Here is a 504-nt window from a genome sequence, read left to right on the forward strand (position 1 = left end):
AAAAAAAAAAAAAAAAAAAAAAAAAAGCGTGTATGGGTCTTTATGATTTCATTGCAAATATTTATTTGCTTTTATTTGGCGCTGTTTTCTTCAGTGTAAAGTCATCAATCTCCATGTCAGTGTCTGCCAGTTTTGTGTATTGCATCAAAAAAATCAAAGCATGTTCCTGTGAGCACTACTTGATTAATTTTTTAAGAGGATACTCTGGTAAACAGCAAAAGCCACTTTGCTTTTGTGTATGGTATTACATCTAAAAATACCCTAAGGTGGTTTATTTTAAAAGTAAAATTTCAGCCATATTTTTACGCATCTCAGTCCATTTCAGATTTTTCTCCCTACCTTTTGCTCAAAGAGTAAGGAAAGAACAAATTATCTTGCAGAACCCCCTACTCTTGTTTCTAACAGGTGCTGGAAGAAAAAAGTGAAGAAAACGACAGTGGTGATGTCAGGAATTGCAGGAGAAAAGTGCGTGGTCAGGCCGCGCCGCTTCCTCTGGGACCAGAA

The sequence above is a fragment of the Galeopterus variegatus genome, unplaced genomic scaffold, assembly GCF_000696425.1.
Source record: "Galeopterus variegatus unplaced genomic scaffold, G_variegatus-3.0.2 Scaffold964, whole genome shotgun sequence".
NCBI lineage: Eukaryota > Metazoa > Chordata > Mammalia > Dermoptera > Cynocephalidae > Galeopterus > Galeopterus variegatus.